This window comes from Manacus candei, unplaced genomic scaffold (assembly GCF_025592945.1).
Source record: "Manacus candei isolate 608988 ecotype Guabito, Panama unplaced genomic scaffold, ASM2559294v1 h1tg000043l, whole genome shotgun sequence".
Lineage (NCBI taxonomy): Eukaryota > Metazoa > Chordata > Aves > Passeriformes > Pipridae > Manacus > Manacus candei.
Genome location: NW_026138091.1, coordinates 20,396,217 through 20,419,826, shown reverse-complemented (window position 1 = coordinate 20,419,826; position 23,610 = coordinate 20,396,217). Strand labels below are relative to the sequence as shown.

At 44.0% G+C, this 23,610-nt stretch overlaps 1 protein-coding gene across 9 annotated transcripts in view; it reads right to left on the bottom strand.

The window, feature by feature from the left end:
* PLXNB2 (plexin B2) overlaps positions 1 to 20,129 on the bottom strand; it is a 262,497-nt gene extending 242,368 nt beyond the window's left edge. For 6 of the 9 annotated variants that reach the window (XM_051795629.1, XM_051795621.1, XM_051795630.1 and 3 more), the window contains exons 1-2: positions 19,706 to 20,129; positions 9,622 to 9,724 (exon numbers count right to left, since the gene is read on the bottom strand). The gene's annotated coding sequence lies outside the window, so the exon portion shown is untranslated. The other 3 variants (XM_051795622.1, XM_051795624.1, XM_051795626.1) reach the window with 1 other exon arrangement.
* Positions 20,130 to 23,610: the final 3,481 nt, after the last annotated feature.

Below are 23,610 nucleotides of genomic sequence, written 5' to 3'. Positions count from 1 at the left end.
TTACAAGAAGTATGTTACAATAAGAAATGTTCTACAAACTGCTTTTGGTACATCTACTATCCATGGCAAAACAAACCCCCACTTTTCATTAGTTTCAGATCAAAACCAAAGAAAATTCAAGAAATAGAGGGCATGCCTCCATCGGATGTTTCAGAAGCCAGGGCATCACTATCCACATTATAATTCTGACATGATCTGATTGTCTGTGCATACCCTCAGCAGCAAAAGCAGGAAAGGGAAAGTACAAGTTCCCATGCACTGCGGTCCCTTCAGAGGTCAAAAAGCACTGGCTAAGCAAGACAAAGGGAAGCTCGACCTCTGCTTTGCCACCAGCCCCAGCAACACTACCTGAGCATAAGAGTCGTGAGTGAGGTGACTGCCCAAGCTGCTACCCTTGACTACAAAAAATAAAAAAATTTGATATAGTTGTGAGCATGGGAACCTCCCCTTAACACCCTTGTGATGCTGGGTCCCATCAGAGTGAGGGGTGCCCCATCCTCTGTCAGGGAAGGAGGCAGTGATGCACCACTGCAGGTGCTGAGAGCACTGGGCATGCTACAGCCAAACCCTTCTGCCAACACTGCAAATATTCCTACCAGAGGAGCACAGTGGTCCAGCACCATGCTTCCCACAAGCCAAGTTCAACCCCAAGCCCTGACCTGCTTGTGTTGCCCCCTGTGCCCCACCCCATGCTTCCAGCACCACCTCTTGCTAAGTGATCCACCTTTTATCCAACTTCTCTCCATCTTCAAACACATGATTAGAAGGTTAATCAGCACTGGAGTACTTTAGTTGCCACCAAACATCACTTGGATGGGCTTTGCTCACTCTCCCCCCTCTCCTGAGCTGCCCTTTCCTGTAGGAACAAGGTTTTGTACAAGGACTCGTCAGTTTCATCCCTTTCACCTGAAGACGAAACAAACCATGGCAGGAGAAGCTCACGGCAGGAGCAGCACTCTCACCTGCAGCTGGATCCCTCTCTGAGTCAATATGGAAATGCTGTTACAGGGAGTGAAAAGAAGCCAACAACCTACAAGCATATGAGGGTCTGAAAACACTGTAATTTGTGCCCTGAAGAGAGATTACAGCCCATCTGTCCCAGCGGAGTACAAAAGAATTCAGAACCGCACCTCCCCTCACCCCCTGCTTAGCCAAATAACTAAAGCAAATACATACAGTCATGTCGCTAAGTCGTTGAAAATAATCTGCCTCTTTGTCACCGCTGCAATCCTTGTAAGGGCATGGGCACTGCACTTGGGAAACCATAGGTTATCCAAAATCATCTCCTGGAATCTGGTGTGACACAGGCTTTTCCTGCAGTTTGGTCTGAACCTGCACTGATGGGCTTGAATTGCTCCATCACCAAGATTTACTTTCCTGCTTGTAGATAATGCTGCTGAAACATCTGTAAAAACAAATCCATTCACTTTTATGTTAAGCCCTTGCACTAAGTATTGAAGTGACACTGTCAGATTAAAGAGACCATAATATATTTTTTTAATACCCCATTTTAAACTCTCCCTCAGATTATTACCCATGAAAGAGCTTTTAATATTTCTTCTTTGACTGAGGTGCATGACACCTGCCTGCCCTCCATTTCTGACCCATTTTGGCTTAAAAAGGTCCACCTGGCATTTTACTAAGCTCTGCTCCAAAGGCAGCAGTGGTGGAGAATGGGGGAACCCACGTGACACCTGCATGTCACCCACACAACCAAGGGCTGGGACAACATGTGCCTGCGGCTTCCCCAGACACATGGTGAAGGAAAACTGTGAGGCAGATGCTAGGAACATGCTGCCATCCCAATAGCAGCACCACCCCAGCCTCCCACTACTGGAGCAGCCCTTGATCACAGACAGCTCTTCTGGCAGCCACCTGGGCACTGCTGCTCACTGCTAGCACAGGATGGGGAATAGGTATTGAAGTTTTATGACAGGCAACTGACCCTGTCACTTCTCATTTTAGTAATTTCTTACTCTGACAAGCAGAGGCAAGTTTGACCAAAAGGCTCCTAATAAGAATCACAGAATTGTTAAGGTTGGAAGGGACCTCTGGAGATCATCTAGTCCAATCCCCCTGCCAAGGCAGGGTCACCTGGAGCAGGTGACACGGGAATGCGCCTGGGTGGGTTTTGAGTGTCTCCTGAAATGAAGACTCCATGACCTCCCTGGGCAACCTGTTCCAGTGTTCTGACATCTTCAACATAAAGAAGTTCTTTGCATTCTTCTACCCTGTATTTAGATGGAATTTCTTGTGATTTAGGAAGACCAAACTGAGTCCTGAACAAGGAAAAAAGTGCTTAAAAGCTCTCAATGAGTATCACTATGGCGCACACAGACAATAAGAAGCCGTAAGAGGCTTCTCTGTTTTATCTGTTTTTGACTATAGGGCAACTGAAAATGATAGCAAAATCATAAGAACAAAATCATTTAGCAAAACACCCTCAAAATCAAAACAAACAAACAACTCCCAACAATATCTCTCGAAAGTCACAAACAAATAAATCGGTGCCTTTTTTGTTCTTAAGCAAAGGCAGGAAAGAAGAAAGTGTGGCTGCCCCTGGAAGTGCTGTGAGTGGGAACTCGCAGAAGACAGGACAATACAGACCCAGCACCTGCAATGTCAGTGTCTCAGCCCTGTGCCCAACAAGTTCCTTCAGCTACTCTGGCTCCTGGTTTCCACATCTGCAGAGTGGGGATAATAACAGGTCTTTACATCACAGGGGTGTTACAAAGATCAATTAGTTAATGTCTGAAAAGCGCTTTGAAGATATAGCAGGTGGTGAGTATTATTATGCAAATAACATGATTTAAGAAAATCACAAGTGCTGAATTAATACTAATCCCTTTGATATTTAAAAGACACCGTTTTTTTCATATTTTAAAGAAGTGAGCATTTATGTTATAGTTTTCCATGGCTGCTGCTACAACAACTTTTAACCTTTTCTTTTCATACAGCTCCTCACATAAAACTCCTCTGCAGACATCTTCACAAAATCCAATCTTGACTTAAAGCTACAAGTAGTGGAAGAAATTATGCATGTTGATGAACTGGATAACTAGATCCTATGCAGAATATTTCTCAGAGGATAGAATGTCACAGACCTAACCTACTGTAACAAACACCACAGAGTCTTTCAGTTTTAGGGCTTTTTTTGGAAGCACACTAATTTCACGCATAGAAGCATTTGTAAAACAATAAAGCTGCTATTTAATTATGCCATTTTATGTGGTGGAAAAAGTGGAGAAAGAAAGGAAGTTATGGTTCATTCACTTCTTCCAAGGCTGCATATCTGAATTGTAAAAAAAATAAAAAAAAAAAATTAATGTCTAATGACCTCATTTGGTGGTTCTACAGGAGATCAGGCATTGCAATGTTTCCTCCAACTTCCAGCAAGTGGCTGCACAACCACTTTTGCTTTAGGTGGATGGAGGGAATGGAGCAGATGGCTACAAGCTAGCCCAGAAACGCAGCCTGCCTGAAAGCTTGCCACTTGCAATGAGAGAGAAACACAAACCAGCAAGAGAGTTGAGGTGAGATCAGAACAAAGAACCTGAGGGGAGCAGCAATGTCAGAAACCAAGGAGAGAGCGCAGTCAAGAGTAGATATCCCTCTGGTTTCTAGCTTTGCCTTTGCTAGACCTCTCTGTGAAAGCAAGACATTCCAACCAGTGCCTGAAACCTCCCTGTGCCTCCAGGACTTCTACTGCCACGTTCCCTTTCTGTAAGGAAGCCTGTTTCTTGTCTCCTGCACCATAAAATTTACTGCAAACCAGCTGGTGCATTCAGTCTAGGAATCTGGACAATATTGCTGTGGTTAAAAATATTAACCTCTTCTGGAATGCATGTCTGAAACTGATATTAATGAAATAAGATCAGATATTAATATTCTGTACGGCTGGTTCCTTAAGCTGTGCTGTAGTGTCAAATCAAATCCTTTCCCAAGTCAATATACAAAATACCAACAGAGAATGGCAGGTAGTATGGCTGTGGGAGGAGGCAGAAGGAGCACTTTAAAACTTCAGAAGCTATTATGTTTGCAGCTATAGGCAGCCATGCTTTCCTTCCTACCCCATCTCCCACAGCAGCCATATTAATAGCTATTCAATACAGTAACAGGATTCAAGCTGTACATTTAGTTGTTGGGGTTTTTTTTAATCTCTAGGTCAATATTAAAAGCATTTGGATGCTCTTTAGGAGAGAAGAATGATTTTGCACTCCAGGAACAGCGAGGCATTTGCAGCATTCCCTAGGAACACCAGGAAAGATTTCCTTTACCTGTGCCTGCTGATGACTGATGTGGTAATACTTTATTTTAACTGGACCCAGTTGTACAGATTCACAATTCCATTTTCTTGCGTAAACATGCACTCTGTGTAATCTTAGTGTGATCTCGTTAGTTGAATTTATACAATTTACGTACAAAACAGATCCAAACCACCACCTGAGGGTTACTCTTCAGCCAGGAGGAAACCCTTGAGGGCATCTGAGCTCAAAGTCCTTTGGACACATGATTTACACTCCTGGATATGCCAGGCCTGGGGAATAAATCTGAAGTTCTCATCCTGGACAAGTAAGTACAGCTCCATCCTTCACTTTGCTCTCCTGTAAAATAGCAGCCACCCTCTCTCCTGAAAAAGATCTAATGATAGACCTCTCCAGTGAAGAACAACTCCCAAGAGGGAAGATGAGTCAGCATCATGCTTCCTTCATCTTCACAGGGGAGAAAATTAATTTCTCTCTCAAGAGTAACCCCTGCCTGCAGGTAGTTTGAGGTTTGGTGTACTCCATCTCCATGCTTTCAGTTAATTCATCTTTTTTGAATGTTTTGAGTTTGCCAACTGCTCACTTGAAGAAAGCAATCTAATTTTCTTGTAATCTGGTATTCAGTTTGAGGTATGCAGGTTAATCTTATTTAAGTAGGCCATAGATATTTATAGCTAAAATTAGAAATAGGAAAAATATTCCAGCATTCTCAAAACTTTCACATGTGCAGCCTCATCACACCAAAGAGATAAAACCCAACATAGACGGCACCAAGTTTTTTTTATCTCTGCTTCAAACAGCCAAATAATATTAAGTGACTGCCAAATAATATGGAGCAACTGCAAGACTGCTCCCATTAGCCAACCTTCCCATCACTCATCAATCTGCTGCCAGGTTTCTCCAGATAAAAGGATGGAATGTAAGCTTATTATCCCCACTATACTTAACATATAGTCTGAAAAAAACCCCAAAAAAGTCTATTGTAACTGTGATAGAGAAGTAGATAAGACATTGCCTTCTGTCTGCCCACAGAGCAAGAGGAAAGCTATTCAAACAGCCACTCAAAGGATGAAAAATAAAACATCTAGACTACTAGCTAGTTTGCTGATCTTTGCACCAAGTAAGCCAGAAAGGCACAGTCTATCCCACTGACTGCCACTGCCTTTTCTTCCCCAGGAGATGGGCAGGGAATGAGAATGGGTATGTACTGAAGAGAGTAAGTAGTTCATACAAAAAGCTTCTGGGCTGATGATCTCCTGGCTTTGGTATGATTTGCATCACATTTGTAATTGTATTGACCTGGACAGCTTTAACCTCATTAAGGATTCACAGGTAAAAAGCAGATGCTGAATCAAATCTTACAAAGCAGTGTCTGCTTCATGGGGGCTATGCTAAGCAGAAGGTTGACTCAGCATCTTATCTGTCTTTGGTTTGTAAAGGGTTTGTAAAGAGTATATTCATAATTTCACTCAGGAAAAAAATATATGTCAATTGAAGAAAGGTTTATTTGAACTAAAGAGCAAAACAATTGTGTGGTTTGGGATGTTTGAGCTCATGCTGTATTGAAGTACAGCTATTTAAAAAGAAATTATTCATCCTTACATTGTGGCTAATATATATATAAATGACTAAAAAAAATTTACTGAAACTGTAATATTTCCTCTCCCTCCAGTAAACATAAGAACTTAACATTAAATCTGTATTTAAAAAAAAAAAAATCAGCCTATGCATTGTAGGGACTACAAGTACAGCCAAACTAAGCCCTTGCAGCTGAGTTCACTGCTCTGCTTTTGGCACAAGTACAGCTGAAATACTCCAGAAGACAGATATTTCCAGAAGAGACATTCTTTCAGTTGTTTTGAATTAATCTTTATGGTACACAAGGAATTTCTAGGAAAAAACCCCCCATCTTCAGCAAATTTCATAACCTTCACTTGGGAAACGCAAAGGGAAAGTTTCCATATGACAGGGCATACATTTCTTTAAAAACAAATCAATTGTAACAATAAAATATATTATACATATTGTATATAATATATTCAAATTTATATCTTTTTTTCTTTAACAGAGATCCTATTTCTGAAAATGAGTAGAGCACACTCCATGCATATAGCCACTTTTATGAAGTGGATAGAAATGTGTGAAGGAGAACCACTATGAGTTATTATGATAATGCCCTTTGAGGCATGCCAAGGGAGTAAAATTGCTAATGAAGGACCTTCTTTTGGGACCAGGATGGCTCCAGCTTTCTATTTGTGCTGCCACATGCAGGAGCTTTAAACTGAAGTTATGTTTGTGCTCATGGTCTCATTAGATTATAACTTGACTGTTGATTTGAATTCCTGCAGGCCTCGTACTCCCGGGACCTGCCCTATCTCATTTGGAGGAGATCACATAATGGTTATTCCTCTTTACAGCCACACTACCACCTCGTAGCTAAGCCTCAGGGTCAATAACCTTAGGTCTAGTTTTCACATTTAACAAATTTTTCTACTACTCAATTGGCAAAGGCTGGTCATATCCTGTTACAGGTATTGTACGCTGCGACTGCTGCATACCCATCATTGCATCATCCAGATCCATAGTTTCCAAATCAAACCATAAACATCATGGCAGCACATGGAAATCCTTCTAAGCTTCCCCAAAGAGCTTACTAGAGGTAAGAATCTTCCTCATATTTAGGAAAAGCCTGCTTCAAAGTTAGTTTTTTACATATGAAGAAAATTCTCTGTATTTCTTTTAGCCCATCCTTGGTATTTTGCTTTTCTTTCTTTGCTGCAAGCAATAAAACACTTTTATGTTCAATATACGAATAGTGGAGATTTTTTAAAGTCTCACATTTTACAAGGTTTTCCTAAAGCTTGTAAAACATGAATGATCTGTGCAATGGCTCCATACATTAAAACGAAACTCAGGTGTACTAGTCTCCATCTCTCCCTTTATTCATTACTTAAAGGGTTAGGAACCATCCTGGGATGCCCTGCACTAGGAGGGAAAGTACATAACTAATTTCCTAACTGCTCTGTTTACTTGCATACCTTGTGGGCAAAACTTGGCAAGAAAGGATTGGAAGCTGTTTGCTTTGAAATTATCACCCCATTTACAAGATTCAAGTATTTTAAAATGAGGTAAGAGGGAAAAGAAAGTGACTATGTTCATAGTAAATGCTATAGACAACGTTAGCAGTGCACTGGAGGTCACCAGCCAAGAAAGAAAACCGACAGGTACCAACCGAGAAAGCTCTCTCCCAAAGTGCACATGGACATGATATTTAGAGCACCCAGAGAAAAAAAAAGGCACTAGCAAGATCTATGCAAAATGTCTGTATTTACTTTAAAGCCACCTCATATTATTCCCACAAATACATGGAAGAACACAAGCACGGCTGCTACTGAAAGTACGAACTCAACACCCTGTTTCCAAAGTCTCCTTTTCCCTGACTAATAGGGCCACCCAGGATGGGATCAGCAGGAAAAGAAGAAAGCTACAGACACAGGCAGGGCTTGATAACACAATGAACTTGGCAACAAAATTAGTTTAAGCAGGTCTTGAATCCTTTTTTTTACCTTGGGCGGGGTGTGTGTGTGGGGGTGCCTTCCAGCGTCTCAGTCCAACATTGCAAATAACTACATGTTTGCAGGGCTATGCTGTGAAACACAGTAGAGATGCAGGGAAACTTTCAAATACTTTTTTCAAAGCCATACAACAACTGTATATAATATAGTCTAATGCTAGATCAGCTCTGCTGTCCAGTCCACTGCACAGCTCCACAAAACTCACGGTAGCACAACCATGCAGGTACTGGCCAGTGATGGTAGGAACTACTTCCAGCAGAGCTGCCACCAAAGATTTCATATCATTGAATGATGGTCCATGCCTGCTGCTAACCCACTTGGAACAGAAACACTCTCTCCTATGCCAAGTCATCTCATGGGTATGGAGAGCCTGATGTGAAAGTGCTTTGTAGGAGGCTTTGCTCAAGCCAGGAAATCTGGGGATGCAAGGTCTGCTTTTGCATAGGGGGTTTTGGGGAGGCAACGTAGGATAACAGAGAATTATCAGGTCCCCACCCTTTCTGGTAAAGAAGGAATGCTGCAGTATCCACTTGCCCTACTTATACCTGACAAAAATACCACTAAAATGTGCTACGAATTTTCCAAAATTCCCCAAAGAGAGGCAATGTCAAAAAAATAAGAACAAAAAAACCTCCAAACTAAAAAAAACAAAACCCCAAACCAACCAACCAACCAAAACCAAAAACACCCACCCCAAACCAAAACAACAACAAAAAAACCCCAACCCAAAACCCAGCAACAACAACCCCCCCCCAGTCAAGAAACCTGCAGGACCCCACTGCTTATAGTGGATCCCATAGATGGTACTCTGGACACTAAATCTACACACAAAGCAGCCCAGACTTCTGGTATTCCAGTAAATATGCCTGTTGGGACAGAGACCTTCCTATCCATGCCAATGTATTGTCCATGAAAGGTGTGAGAAAATAAAAGTCTGTGAGAGGGGGGGAAAGGATGCAAGAATGTAGCCATTTCTGGCCGTAAATTTACCAGTCTCTTCCCAACAAGCTAAGTAACAACACAAAGTAACTCTTTACTGCTGCCTCATTCAAAAGCTCCTAATTTCCAAGGCTGCGAAAACCTCTTCTGATACTGGAGTTACCGTTCAAGTATAATTCAAGTAGATTAATTAAGCCACAGACAACAGAAAACACAGTCTGCCTCTTCAAATTATCAGTAGGAGAATATATCATTAAGAGTTTAGTTTCAAGGATGCTGTTTACATTTACTCATTTTACAGGTGTAAGGATAAAAATTAAAAGGTAATAAGTAATTGCTACAATTGGGAAAAGTAAATTGGAAACACCTCTCTGAGTACACCTGTGTAGAATAATTTGAACAATGGCAACATAAACAACACAGATTGCAAAAGTGAAGTGGAAAGTGTTACTCTGAGCAATTGAGATACTATGTTTTGATAACTGAGTTAACTTGTAGATGCTTCACGCACACAACCTGCTTAACGTCATTTGACACTACAGGTCCAGGAGTTACAAAGATACACACAAAAATCACAATTGAAGCAGACAGTATCCAGGACAATTACAAAATAAATACATTTCATGCCAGATTATTACACTAAATTTGAGGCTGTAATATTTCAACTTAAGCCCAAAGCACATAAACCAACACCATACAGCCATCTCTAAGCCAATCACACTGCAGTGCTCTACATGACGAACTCCTCCTTCTCAAGCAAGTAGCACGACACAAACACAACACTTTGGAAGCAGAAATGGAAGCTTAAAAACCCCGTCAATCCAAATGAGTTCTTAGCTCACCTGACCAGCACAACTGTTGCTAGTGAAAGGGACTTCTTGAGGCTCAGGCTTCCGTGCAAATAGCTTCCAAGATGAAGTGCCTTTTGATGTGTACTTGCTCCTGCTGCGAGAGACACAGAAAAGATTCTTCAGAGAAATAGATAAGACGAGGGACTGGGCAATATGACAATCAAAGATAAAGAGCTTGCTCCGTGAGTTTATTGGCATCCTAAGAAAGGAATCATTTTGGAGCTGATGTCTCAAGACATTGCAGAAAATTTCTCATTTTCATCCATATAAATGCAAAAGGCTAAGAGTAAGGAAGGTGAAATGTATTGATTTTGCACCACATACAGCAATGAAAGGGTTAAAGATGTGACATGATCAACAAACATTAAATCAACGGGATTTTGAAAACAGGATACCCAAACGTATAGGCCAAATAGGTAAAAACCAGTTAACTGAAAGATCTCAAAAAAGCTCTTGTTAGTGAGTAACATCACTATGCAACTGCAATGCTCCTTTTGTGGTTCAGAATGACTGGAATTATGCTCTACATTACTTAGCTGTCTTATTAGCTACCTGGAAATATGCATGTCCTTGATGGTAGAATTACCGGATTACATGGTTTAGTAGTATGATAAAAAAAACGGAAAGCAAATCAGAGTTAACTCAATTATTTGTCAAACTGGGTTAATTCCAACCAAAACAGTCTTAAGATGTCTGAATGCAGATATATGCATTTAGATATATGCAGTAATGTGGGATGCAGGTAAGGTTTGCATTTCAGAGGACTGTGACCTTAAGAAGCAAGGAAACCAAAAGGGATGAGGTCAACATAGCCTCATAGCTAAACATGACATTCAGACCCTCTACTGTTATTAGCAGGGCTAATGTGGCTCATAGGTGCAAAGATATGAGAATGAATGGAAATACTGAATGGGGTAGCATGGAGCATGCGAAGGTAAAGAGTGACGCTGACATACTGTGCTCAGTTCCATGGCTGATGCTCAAAAAAAGATGTTGAAAATTTTAGAACATGCAGAGTAGAGCTGCAAAAGCAATTAGCATCTAGAGGGGGACAAAAGGATTATGTATAATCAGATTTAAAGATGCAGGCCTTCTGATAAGCCACACAGACAACTGACGACTTACTTGATCATCTTTAAGGAAAAAAAAATATCAGCAACAAGAAACTCTTTAATATTGCCACAAGAAGACTTAAAAGGGATGAACAGATGCAAGTCAAAAGCATGGAAGGCTCCTGTTAAAAACAAGATGTAATTCTAAACATGCAAAACCTAATAGGAACAACTCAAACATCTTAAGTATTTTCAGGATAAGATATGCTTTACCCCAAGGATTTGTTTGGCCCATGAGCAATAGCCAAGTGAGATGTTCAACCAATTGTGGGATTTGACAGCTCCTCTGACCCTAAATTCTGGATGGCACTCTAAAAAAAAAAATCCAAACAAAACCCAAAACCTAAAAAAACCCTTAATCAAATAGTAGAAAAACCCCACCAAAATTATAATGCCCTGCATTTTTACCAGTGCTACTGAGCACTGAATGAAATGCATAATGGACTGTGAAATGCTTGCCCCAGCTAAATGTCAAACCAAGAAGCCATCTGTTAATAAACATAGATGTCACCTCTCTGGTGTTTTTTCCAATCTACTAATACATAACTCATATCACCATTTAGGGCTCAGAATTATCAAGACAAAGGAAGTCTTTTGTTTTTTTGTCTCAACAGCTTGGGTGAGCAGAAGGTGACAATATCTGGAGCACACAGAAGATGCATGTTCCGAGCCATGAAGACAGCTTTGTGGTTGTAGAGTTACTCTTGAAAAACTTCTTCAAAGTACTCACGAAGATACTCTATGACTGAGTAAAAGCCTTTCAGACAAAACCACTGCCAGTTGGCATGTGTGGGAAGAAAAATAAATATCCCCAAAAGTCACCCATTTCTGTTGTTTTTTAGGTTTGTAACTTACACCTGCATGGGTCATGGGCATGCATCGCAACCACAACTGCAGTTTACATGAGGCATTACTCAGTTCATGAGGGAAAAGGTCCAGCTGCTGCTGCAAATCAAAACTGCACAGAAAAACTTTTTACAGCTTTTAAATTACCTAATAATCCCACAAGACTGGAAACAGAAGAGGTCAAACTATTGCTTTCATTCTCTTGCAATTCAACAGGTCCAACATTAAGTTTATACCAATTTGTTTTGTACTGATTAAATGAACATAGCATGTTAAGTTCAACACATGCTGTGACAACACACTAAGGAAGGACAAATTAACAGTCTTCTGATGTATTTAAGAGAGATGTTGCATATTATGGACTTCCAACTGCAATGAGCATAATCAGATCCATTAAAGGGAAAGGACTAACTATTACAAGCTGAAGGAAACCATAGCTTACTACTGTTAACCATTCCAAGTGCCACATATCTTCAGAAAGGAAGCTTTTATTTGCTGTGTATGCCTAGTCTAAATCCAAGTAAGAGATTATTAAATTGTCCTGATTCGGGATAGCAGACTTCACCTTGTATTTTAGTTGCACGCTTCTTACCAAACCAATGTGTTTTATATTTTCTGCCCTCTGCTTTTTTCTATGGTTTCATATATTTAACTAATCACTATTTTCCTACTGGGCAAACACCAGTTAAAAAACTGGTCCTTCATAAGTTCTAAACAGTGACACAACTAGGAACGTAACAGCTAGATCTTCTTTACGTACAGCTCTTAGATGTCAGAAAGAGATACTATCTCTTCTTAAACTATCTAGAAGATAAACAAGAGCCCTGAGGAAGAAGATGTGAGGAGATGTACTTTTACATATTTAACATGTAAGTATAGACAGAACATTAAGCTTGAAATGTGAAAAAATCTTGATTTCTGCATCCCTCCTCTGAGGTACAGAGCTATCAAATTAACAATTCCTCTAGATATAGCAAGATTAGTGTCAGGTTTACGAGAGCTTCCTTCAAACCAAATTGACATGCAGACCTAATCCAGTTTAATTAGAAATATGCTAGCCAGGTCTATTCAGCAATTAGCACGAGCATACCTTGTTGTAAAAAGGTAAGTTCTGGAACAATTCAGTTTAAGTGCTAAATATCCCATGGATTTTTATTTAAAACCTTGTTGACCATATGCAGTTACTATGTACATTATCTGACAGAGTGCTTCCGACTGGTCTACCTTGAAGGTGCAGCACAGAAGGAGGATAACTTAAGGGCAAAGATTCTCCACAGCTTCCTGGATTGTTGTAGGATGGAGAGGGCTTTCAAAAAACAGACAGAAAGAATGAAAGAAAGGTGGCAAGAAGACCTCTATAACATAAAGGAAACTGTGATTGTCAAGTAATACAAAAACCATTCACTGCAAATTACGCAAATCATAGAATCATAGAATGTCCTGGGTTGGAAGGAACCTCAAAAATCGTCTTGTTCTAACACCCCTGGATAACTTCCACTAGAGCAGGCTGCTCAAAGCCCCATCCAACCTGGCCTTGAACACTTCCATGGATGGGGCATCCACAACTTCCCTGGGCAACCTGTTCCAGTGCCTCATCACCCTCACAGTAAAGAATTTTTTCCTAATATCTAATCTAAATCTACTCTCTTTCAATTTGAACCCACTCCCCCTTGTCCTGTCACTATCTGCTCTTGTAAATAGTTTTGCCCTATCTCTCCTGTAAGTTCCCTTCAGGTACTGGAAGATCGCAATAAGGTCACCCCAAAGCCTTCTCTTTTCCAGGCTGAACAACCTTAACCCTCTCAATCTGTCTTCATAGGATAGGTGCTCTAGCCTTCTCATCATCTTAATGGCCCTCCTAAGGAGTAGCTCCAACAATTCCACAGCCTTCTTACATTGCTGCCAACCTGTTGGCCATGCTTCTTTTGAAACAGCCCCAAATACAGTTGGCTTTCTGGGTTGCAAGTGCACATTCCTGGGATACGCTGAGTTTGTTGTTAATCAACATCCCCAAGTCCTTCTCCTCAGCGCTGCTCTCAATCCATTCTCCACTCAGCCTGTATTTGTGCTTGGGATTTCCTGAACTGATGTGCATGACCTTGCCCTTGGCCTTGTTGAACTTCATGAGGTTTGCACAGGCCCACATGTAAAGCCTGTCAAGGTCCCTCTGGGTGGCATTTCTTCCCTCCAGAATGTCAACTTCACCACACAGCTCGGTGTCTTTGGCAGGCTTGCTGAGTGTGCTCTCAATCCCACTGTCCATGTCACTGACAAAGATGTTAAACAGCTCTGGTTCCAATACTGACTTCTGGGGAACATCACTCGTCAACTCGTCTCCACTTGGACATCAAGCCATTCACTGCAACTCTGAGTGCAACCATCCAGCCAATTCCTTATCCACTGAGTAGTCCATCTGTCAAATCCATGTCTTGCCAGTTTAGACAACAATGCCTTGTGGGACAGTGTCAAATGCTTTGCACAAGTCCAGGTAGACGACATCGGTTGCTCTTGCCTTATCCACCAACCCTCTAACCCCGGTCATAGAAGGTCACCAACTTTGTTAGGCATGGTTTGCCCATGGTGAAGCATTTTGGCTGTCACAAATCACTTTCTTCTTTTCCATGTGCCTTAGGATAGCTTCCAGAAGGATCTGTGCAATGACCTGGCTGGGCAGAGAGGTAAGACTGACTGCCTTCACTTTTTACTTGTGGCCCTTAACTAGTGACACCAGATAACAAGAAAAATGAGTGAAACACTAGAAGTAAGGTTTTAATTGGATAACTAACTTCTTGAAAAGTCACACTTTGATTGAATAAATCAAAACTACTAAATTCACTTGTTTCCAGGATCGCAAAGCTGTTTGACCAAGGGCAGGAGGTAGAACATGACATGTCAAAAGCAAAGCTAGAAAGGCAGAAACTTGGAAGCTAACCACAAAGGTGGAGCAAGGTCGGAAGTGTTTCAGAAGGTGCCAGGTGAACTCTGTCCACTGATGAGTGCTGAGGCTCCCAAGCCTGGGAAACTCAGCACAGAGCTAATCATCAATCCATGCTGGCGCCAGCTCCCAGAAGCTAAATTCCAAAGAGAAACCGAGCGTCCCAACAGGCATGTAGCTAGTGACCACAACTCTGCTGACACACTCCTGGGGATAAAGTCTGTCTCATGTTATGATGGTGTCAGGCTGAGCAGTTGAGCAGGGGCTGATCATTATGTTGAGCCTGAGATTTCTTTGAATAATTATTAGTACTATTTATTAAGCACAGACACTTTTGGACATTATATCAACAAGTAAGTCTTTCCTCAACCACCTGAGATGGAAACTCAGATCCAAAGGTATGTATTTCCAGAGATTTAACTGCAGTGATAAAAACAGAAATACTTGATTTTAACAGATAACTAAATTACAAAAGTAAGTCTCATCTCTAAAAGACCACCTGACCAGCTTTCCAGTCTGCCTGGCTGCTCCAGGACTCGGGCAAGCATGTGTCCTTTCCCTCCTCCATCCATACTCTGCTGCCTCCAGGGGCAAGGACTCCACATCCTCTTTTTGTAGCCAGATTTGAGCAGTTTTACAAATAGTTAAGAGAGCTTTTTGTACCACTAAGCCACTGACAGTTAAATGAAATGTCTGTCTTCAACTCCTTATTTCCACTTAGTCTACATGAGTTTTGACCAATTAAATAGTACGCTAAACCACTTACTATCCATATACTGGTTTTTACTAAAACAAACATCCCCTCAATGACTTAGGCTGTGTGATTTTATTTAAACAAGCATTAACTGATCAGTATAAAATCCAAGTCAGACTCATACTTACACATAACTCTTAAAGTAATACTCCACTAATTCTAGTTCCCCCTGGCTTTAATACAGCTACTAATGCTCTTTTTCTTGTTTGGTTGGTTGTTTTTTTCCTAACGGTAATGGAAGAGGACTCTCCATTACAAGCTGAGCTTTACAACTTCCCACAGTGCACAGGAAAACCTGTGAGAAAAGCCAAAATAAATATCCACTACTGAGTTGAACTAAAAGATAAAGGTGACAAAGTAGGAGGAACATCACATTGGGGTTGTTTGTTTATTTAATTCCATATTGATTATTTAGACTCTCATCTCACTAACAGCTATGCAGGTGCTAGCTTTACTTCAAGAAGAACCTAGAGTTTTTGTTTGCATAAATCAAGTACGTTTAATCAAGTGCACATTAGCTCATCAACACATTGGATCTGAAGAGAAAATGCATAAGTGACAATGCCAAGCTATTTTGGTGAATATTCATGATATCTCTTCAGAACAGTCTGACTGGAGGAGAGTGAGAACAAAATGACAGTAAAAGAATGGTAGCAATTACTTTTCTAGCACTTGATGTTGCCATTAACTGCTTGCTGGCAAGATCTTAAAGTTGCAAACCACAATTTAAGCTTGTTACCTTAATTTTACAATTGTAATTCAATATTCTGAATGTGACACTAGTGTAACAAATATGTTCATTCTGTGCTTCTTACAATAAATAATTTAAAAGTATATGAAAAGTTCCAAATTATAGCCATTACAGAAATACAAATGCTTAGTATTACATCTTCATAAAAATAAATAAATGTGCAAACCATTTTCTCAAAACTGAGCCAGAAACCAAACCTGCTAGCAACAAGTGGGACTTTTTTGTTCTTAATAGGCATTCATGAAGAGCTCTCCCTTCAAAATGTAATTTGTTCTTTAGGAGCTTCTGCATGCAAGGCAAACAGCTCCCAGTTTTGTAAAGCTATACAAAGCCTTTATCCAACTTCCAATATCATCTGTAGGAAAATTCAGGCAGAAGAAGGCTGTGCCCTTAGTGAGGATATTTTACATAACAGGTCTTCAAGTCAGATGGGCAAAGCAAGACTTGGCTAAAAGAAAAAAACTTTGGTCACTTTCTAATTCCCAGAATGGATGAAGGAGGAAGAGAGGAAGAGGGGGTTGTTCGGGTGCATCCATTAGCAAATTTTCAGATGAGGCTGAGTTGGGGGGGGAGTGTCGATCAGTTGGAAGGCAGAGGGACCTGGACAGACTGGAGAGTTGGACTGATTCCAATGAGATGAGGTTCAACAAGGCCAAGTACCAGGTCCTGCACTTTTGCCACAACAACCCCATGCAGCACTACAGGTTGGGGACAGAGTGGCTGGAGAGCAGCCAGGCAGAGAGGGACCTGGGAGTTTGGATTGACAGGAAGCTGAACATGAGCCAGCAGTGTGTCCAGATGGCCAAGAAGGCCAATGGCATCCTGGCCTGGATCAGGAGCAGTGTGGCCAGCAGGACCAGGGAAGTGATTCTTCCCCTGTACTCAGTGCTGGTGAGGCCACACCTCGAGTGCTGTGTCCAGTTCCGGGCCCCTCAGTTCAGGAAGGATATTGAGGCACTGGAACAGATCCAGAGAAGAGCAATGAGGCTAGTGAAGGGACTTGAACACAAGTCCTATGAGGAGAGGCTGAGGCAGTTGGGGTTGTTTAGCCTGGAGAAGAGGAAGCTCAGGGGAGACCTCATCACTCTCTACAACTACCTGCAAGGAGGTTGTAGCCAGGTGGGGGTTGGTCTCTTCTCCCAGACAACCATCAGTAAGTCTTAAGCTCTGCCAGGGGAGGTTTAGGTCAGATATTAGGAAGAAATTCTTTACAGAGGGAGTGATCAAGCATTGGAATGGGCTGTCCAGGGAAGTGGTGGATTCTCCATCCCTGGAGGTTTTTCAGATGAGACTGGATGTGGCACTTGGTGCCATGGTCTAGTAACCGCAGTGGTAGTGGATCAAGGGTTGGACTTTTCCAACCTGACTGATTCTATGGTCTGCTACATCCTTCTGAAACCCAGAACCCTGTGTAGTGTGACCAACCTACCAAGAAGGTCACACAGCCTCTTCTTGTGCAGAGCTACCTCCCTGCAACCACCGCCCACTGAAGCCTGGTACGAGGTAGTTCACTGGAGTCTCATTTGCCATTTCATCTTTGTTCGTGAAGACTGGCCATACATACATACATTTGCCATTTCAGAAGAATGTAGATGCCAATGGACTATGGCTCACAACTGCAGCTTGATTCAGCTGACTTCAGTTGTTTGCCTTGTGCCTTTGCCAGGACAGAGTGATGAACAGGAGATTCATGCTACCAGACTTCACATCACATACTAACATGAATAGCCATAAAATACAGTTTACATTCATATGCCCATCTGTAAACTCTGGTAGATTCAAAGTTCAATAGAAAACAACGCTGAATTGGAGAGTAACCCCTGGCAAAGGGACAGGATGAACAGCTGAATGCATCAGCTCCTGAAGTATAAGTCAGAGTCACAAGTGTATTTATTGTGCTATCCTTCCCATGTCGTTGACAATCCAGGACTATCAAAGAAGCCTGATTATCAACACTGTTGTAACAGACTATCAGAGCATCCAAAGCTTGCAAGACCAGTTGCATATTTCAAGCTTTGGAAAAAAACAAAAAACAGATATATTTTTTAGCGCAACTTTAGAGCTGACATCTTCTGAAAGGAACTCTAAAGAAAACTGAAGCCAATCCTAGGTACATACCAGCAGCCTATTACTTACCAACCTTTGCTTCCTCCTAGATTCCATTGTAATGAGAATATAAACAGTAAAATAAGCATATATTTTCCTCGAATGAATTACCTATTCAGAGTTCCCTCTGGTGTTCAATAAGCTAATCATCACATTCAAGGTAACAGCCTTAGTTACAAAAGCATCAAGTTCCCTCACAAGCAAGTTATCATTTGATGACAAACTCAACGATAGGGACAGGACCGCAGTGTTGTTACTTATGGACAAAATCTATTTTCCATCGGATTTCAGAGAGGCGATAAACTTATACTTCTTTGTATATTCACTCGGGTGTCTGATTAACCCCGAAAGGACCAAAATCGCTAGAGATCCCTTCCGTCTCCTGGTATCACCAAGACGGATGAAGTCTCGGAGAAGGCAAAGTAACAAATCACAGGTACAGCCCGGCTGAACGCGGCACGCAAATGCGTTCTTCACCTCCCGAATATCTATGCCTTGAGTCACAAGCCTTTCCAGCCTCGCACTCCCATTCGCCTGCACGGAACACGAGCAAAGTACAGTGTATCTAATTAACAGTTTGGAAAGAAAGTTTAAAGCTGTCTCTGAAAAGAGAAAAAACGCGTTTGCAGGAAAACCCAAACGAGCTCCCAAGCTGGCAGTGCGCAGACGGAGCGCGGGGCTGGCGCCGGGCCAGCAGCGACACAGGGGCTGCTGACCCCGGCTGCGCCGCCGGGTTGCGAAACTCCCGGGAAGAGCAGCCAGGCTCCGCCGAGCAGGGTTGCGCTCCGCGGCGGGGGCGGCGGGAACTCGCCGGGCACCGGCGCTCCCCGGCTGCCGGCCGGGAAGAGCCGCCTCCTCGCGCCTCCCCCCTCGCCCTGCACGACGGCTGGGAAAGGCGCTCCGAGTCCGGAGCCGCCGCCCGGGAGCCCTTTAACCAAAACCATCTGGGCGCGGACAGCGCGACGGAAAGCTCTCTCCGCCCCGGCCCCCGCTGCCTGCCCCCGCCTCCCCGGCCTTGGCCCCGCAGCCGAGGAGGGGAGAAGCTTCTCTATCCGCGACTCAGCAGCTCCAGAGCTGGGGGAGACGGGGGAAGTGGCCAAGGAATCCGCCCCCACCCCCACCCCGCGCCCCATCCCGCGGCGCACGGCGGCAGGGCTGGGACTGCGTTACCTTCAACAGGTGCAGGCGCCGGCGGGAGGGAGCCCGCGGGCTCGGACCGTCCGAGTTGCCCGAGCGGCAGCGGCGGCCCCGGGAGCCCAGGAGCCCGGGGCGGGAGGCGGCGGGCTGGACAGAGGCGCTACGGCAGCTCTCGGCGGCCGCCCATGCTCCCGGCGGGCCCCGCCGCCGCCACCGCAGCCGGAGTCAGCGCGAAGGCGGCAGCGGCTGCGGCCACCTCCAAAAGGAGGGAGGAGAGCGGCGAAGAGCGAGAGAGGGGGAGGCAGAGAGCGAGAGGAGAAAGAAACCGCCCCAAGAGAAATAATCATCACATGGCGGTCGCGATCCGCCGCCGCCCCCCGACAGCCAGAGCCTACGCTTGGGAGCTGGGGAAAAGCTGCGAGGAGGGGACACACCTGTAGGCGCAGCACATATCCGCTGTGAGCACAATGCGAGACAGGAAACTGAAAAAAACAGCCCAGGGAAGGAGAGACGCTCCCGTTCGTCCCTCCTTCTCTCCCTCCCTTTCTCCCTCCCTCCCTCCGTCCGTTCTCCTCCTCCTCCTCCTCCTCTCTCCACCCCCTGCCCCTGGTCAGGATCCGCTTGCAGCGCTGTCTCATGCAGGGAGATCCAGGAGAAGGGCCGGGAGGCGGCTGGAGCTGTACTTTCTCCCCATTTTCCTTTCCCCTTCTCCGCTTTGTTTTGCCCGCCAGGCAGGCGCAGCCGGCTCGGCGGAGCGGGGCCGCCCGCGGTGCCGAGCGCTCCCGGTGAACCGGCGCCGCGCCGGGGGCGGCAGCTCCAGCGCCGGGAGCGCCGATCGCCTGCGGGGCCCGGAGGGTGAACAGCGGGGAGCGGCGGCACTGCCGGGGCGGTGCTGCCCGGCGCCTCTGGGCAGCTCTGCCCGCGGCCGGCGCTTGGCCTCCGCGGGGCTCTCCAGGCGAAAGGTCTACCTGCTGGTCTGTACATAAAGGGTGTGGGGTACCTGTCGGATCCTGGTGGTGTTTTAGGGAGGCTCCTGAACATGCAGAAACAGCGTAATTCCCGCCCCTCATCCCCTGAGCGGAGGCTCTGAGCACCCAGAGGTTGCTTCTCTTTTTGCACACCTTGCCTTGTCGTTGTGGGGGGCCAAAAATATGTTCCCTGGCATCACTTTTACTGAACTTGAAGTACTCCAGGGTTTATCTCTCTTAGGTAAACTCTCTGCAATCACAATTTCTGAAGGTCCTTTCTCTTTCCAAAGCACTCCACTGAAATATGTGTGCAAATTTCTCCTGCCTTCCTCCAGAAGCAAGCCACAGAGTTATTGCAGAGCCAATTTCCCACCTGTATATGAACACAGCATCACCTTGTTTTAGCATCATGATCTTCTCCACATTCAGATGTCAAATTTGTCTCAACTATAATTAATGTAGGGATAATCTGTTAAAAAAGGGATGCCTTAGAAGAATGGCTCAGTTAAGCTTTGGGCAAGTTTAGACTTTGTAACTTTCCATTAGTCAAATGTGGACCAGGAGTAATTCATTAACTGCTCTTGGCACTTCGAGTGCAGCTTCATTAAATGCTGTGTGTGTTGGGCTCCCTACTGAAACAACAGGAGACAGCTGGTCCAAAAGTCATGTTTCCCAAACTGGAAGTTGCTGAAAAGTTGCCTTTGCATCTCAGAACAGCAACAAATACCAAACAAATAAAAATCAACTCCAAAAACCAGGGCAAGAGTAAAGTTAGACTTGGAGGACTTGTCAAATCTGTCTTTCAGACTGTGGCTGTGCAAAGTGACACTGCAGACTTACTGGTGGGTTGGAACCCTTCAAACTTAATATGGTGTTTAGTGGGGTCTTCCCTCTGGGGTTTCACAGAAGAGACAGACTGTGCTAGCTGGGTCTTGCCAGTCTGGCCCAGTTTTTGTGCTAACCTGCACCAGAAGGCCCTTGTCCTTGTTTGTTTGCTTTTCCTTCCTGCTCTTCACCTGACTGGGCTGAGTCACTGTAAGATGAGAAAGAACAGCTCTGGAATAATTGCAGTGTTTCAGAAGATCTGCATCCCTGCTCTGTACCTCTTCAATTACTGGAAGAGTGAAGGGGAATGTGAAGAGAGAGATGGGACTTCCCTAGGAAAATTGTGTTAGTCATGTCCTGAAATCCTTGTGAGGAATCCAGGAAGGAGAAACTCGCAGGCTGCTATGGGCTTGGTAACGCCTCACTTTCCAGGCTGCTTTTTCAATGTCTGGGCTCCTGGCCAGGTTATACCAAAACTTCTGGCTTGGAATTACCAGCCCAGCAGCTCTCCTTGTGCCCTGGGCTGTGAATCACTATCTCCTGGCATGCTCTGCCTCAGGGCCTTTTGCTGGGGTCTCTGTCACTCATCCTCCCACCCTGCCTGCTCTCCTTCCTGTGGGGAGAAGCCCCAGGTGTGGGCCCACACCTGTTCCATCTGATGATCACTAACTAGGACCGTACTTGCTATACTTCTGCTGCCTCATGGTGGCTGTACCCAGGATAAATCTAAGCCTTGGCCCTCTCCCAGCACACAACATGGTTCCTTCTGCCTGGAACAGTTTCCTCCAGCTCCTGTTCAGCTCCTGTTGCTCTGGCCTCATGAAAACTTTTTTTAGAAAACTGCCTGTGGACATATACAGAGCCAGAGCAAAGGTGGCAGTTTATTTAATTCAAGAGAGAAGCTGGTGAAGTGAAGCAATGCTGAATCCTCATCCAGTCCGTAACAATTACTTGATATGCATTTCACCTTGCCAAGTGTGACAGGGATTATGAAGCTGAACTGAGGCTCTAGGTGGCCACATAGCATCCCACCCAAGGACAGCTGTCTTCTCCACTGAGCTTCTGTAAGTTGCTGTTCTGCCAGGCACATGTGGATGTGCTAAAGCACCAGTGTGGCATCAATATGGCTGTGCTTCTGCCAGCTGGGGCACAAATGTGTGCTGCAGTACTTTGGTTACTGAATTCAGTGCTGAATTCAGCACTCAGCTCACTTGCAAAGGTGAAAAGTGTTCACAAGATGGTCTTCTGCCTCCTATCAGCCCTTCCTTGTCTTGGAGCCAGCACACCATCCTTCTGCTCCATGGAGAAGTGATACAGGGAGATATTCCCCAGTGAACCCAGATAAAACAGCTCCACATCAAAACCCGCTATTCACAGCTGAAGGATTGTTCTCCTTCCTTATCACCACCCACCAAAAAAGAAAAAGAAGAAAAGAGGTCAAATTAAATCCTAAACACAGAGATACCTTGAAAAGAGCAACAGGTAAAGGACTGAATGATTAACAGCTTCCTAGACTCCCAGGGATCTTCACTGCAGTTGTGTATACACACAGGGTGTGACTTAGGGTGGAAAGTTTTGCTTCCTACCTCTCCAGCATCAGAACACAGATAATGGGGCTACATGTGAATAGAACTCTAGTCCAGATTTGAATTTCCTACTTATTTCCTTCTCCACCCTCCCTTTCTCTCCTCACCTTGTTATCACCCATTTGTTTTTCCGTGTGTCCTCCTGAATTTTTTTCTCTGCCTCTTATTTTCTTTTACACTGACTGCAACACCTGTGCCTCTCCCCTGCTTCTCTTCCCAGTGCCGTCAGTTCTCAATTTTATGCAAGACGCAGCCATACACAGTATCCTTCCTATTGCTGAGACCTGCAAGGCCTATAGAAAAGAGATGAATTTCCAGCCATTATTAAAAACATCTTGCTCTATGAGCAACAGAACTAATGAAGCCAGGTTTCCTGTGGTTTCACCTCTGACTCACTCATTGCTATAACCTCATCTCCCATTTCTCTTTCATGTCCAATGTGACATCTCTTCTTGGTGGTGAGAGGCAGCCGCTGTTGCAGCTCTGGAGCAGCACCGGTGCTGCCTGTGCTGCTGGGGTGCTGGCTGCTGCCAAGCACAGCCCTTAACAGCCGAGTTCCTCCCGTGTGTCTCTGTTGGAAAACTAATTTGAGTCTCTAGTCACTGATGCTCACAAATCTCTGGGAACTTAATTATCTTTGAGGCTTCTACCTCTTTTATTCATTTGTTTGCAACTAGCCAAGGTGTTCTGACATTTTTATGAGGGGCTGATGGACAGATAAACAGTTAAATGATTAATTATCAGTCTTTAGGAAGGAAGGTTGTTGCCCTGTGGTCATAGAGATAACCTAAGAGCAACCCAAACAACTAAAAAAGAACACAAAATCCTTTAAAGTTATGAAAATTGCACTTTCTGTGTGCTGAAAATTTTCATTGTCTGCAGGCCCATATGTCTGAGCAACCTCCTTGCAGCCTGCTTGGAGATGTCCCCTATCTCAGATCTCTTCTGAAGGGTGGGGAA